Source organism: Magnolia sinica, chromosome 18 (genome assembly GCF_029962835.1).
Source record: "Magnolia sinica isolate HGM2019 chromosome 18, MsV1, whole genome shotgun sequence".
NCBI classification, from domain to species: Eukaryota; Viridiplantae; Streptophyta; class Magnoliopsida; order Magnoliales; family Magnoliaceae; genus Magnolia; species Magnolia sinica.
In genome coordinates, this window is record NC_080590.1 from 63,042,603 (window position 1) to 63,043,324 (window position 722).

A 722-nucleotide genomic window follows, 5' to 3' on the forward strand; every position below is an offset into this window, starting at 1 on the left:
ACTATTTACAACCGGCGGGGGTGAGCACCCCTTCATGCATGGTTTTTCCAGAAAATACATGACATATGGATATCAAGCCAGGGGTGATCCAACTCCTTCCAAATTTTCATGGACTTAAATCTAAAAATCCAAATACACATGAAAGAGTTTAATGAGATCATAGCCACCTTATATTTTTTGAACGTGTCTGAGGACACAATCAGGCTGAAACTCTTTCCCTTCTCCTTGAAAGAGAAAGCTAAGATGGGTTTGCATTCACTACGTCCAGGATCTATTTGTAGATGGAATGACATGTCAAGGGAGTTCATAAAGAAAACTTTTCTATATCATAAAACAAACACCCTTAGAAAATTAATCATGAACTTTGCCCAAAAAGAAGATGAAACATTCTTCTAATGTTGGGAGCGGTTCAAGGATCTTATCAACTCATGCCCACAACATGGTTTTGAAACTTGCCGAATAACAAGTTTCTTTTATGATGGGCTGACTTCTTCCATGCACTAAATGGTCGAGACAATGTGTAATGGGGAATTCATGAACAAAGAGGTTGATGATGTGTGGGATTATTTTGACAAGCTTGCTGAAAACACACAATTATGGGACATCTCCCCAAAATTAAGCACCACTTCTAGGCTTACTTAATCAAAGGAGAGGGGAAAAATTTGTCTTCTGAAAGAAGATGATATAAATGCTAAAGTGGCTAATCTCATAAGAACACTCGA

The 722-nt window shown here is 38.0% G+C and overlaps 1 non-coding gene across 1 annotated transcript; it reads right to left on the bottom strand.

The window, feature by feature from the left end:
- Nucleotides 1–339: 339 nt before the first annotated feature.
- On the bottom strand, nt 340–446 carry LOC131234135 (small nucleolar RNA R71). The gene has a single exon (XR_009165544.1). It is a non-coding gene; the product is annotated as a small nucleolar RNA R71 (small nucleolar RNA).
- Nucleotides 447–722: the final 276 nt, after the last annotated feature.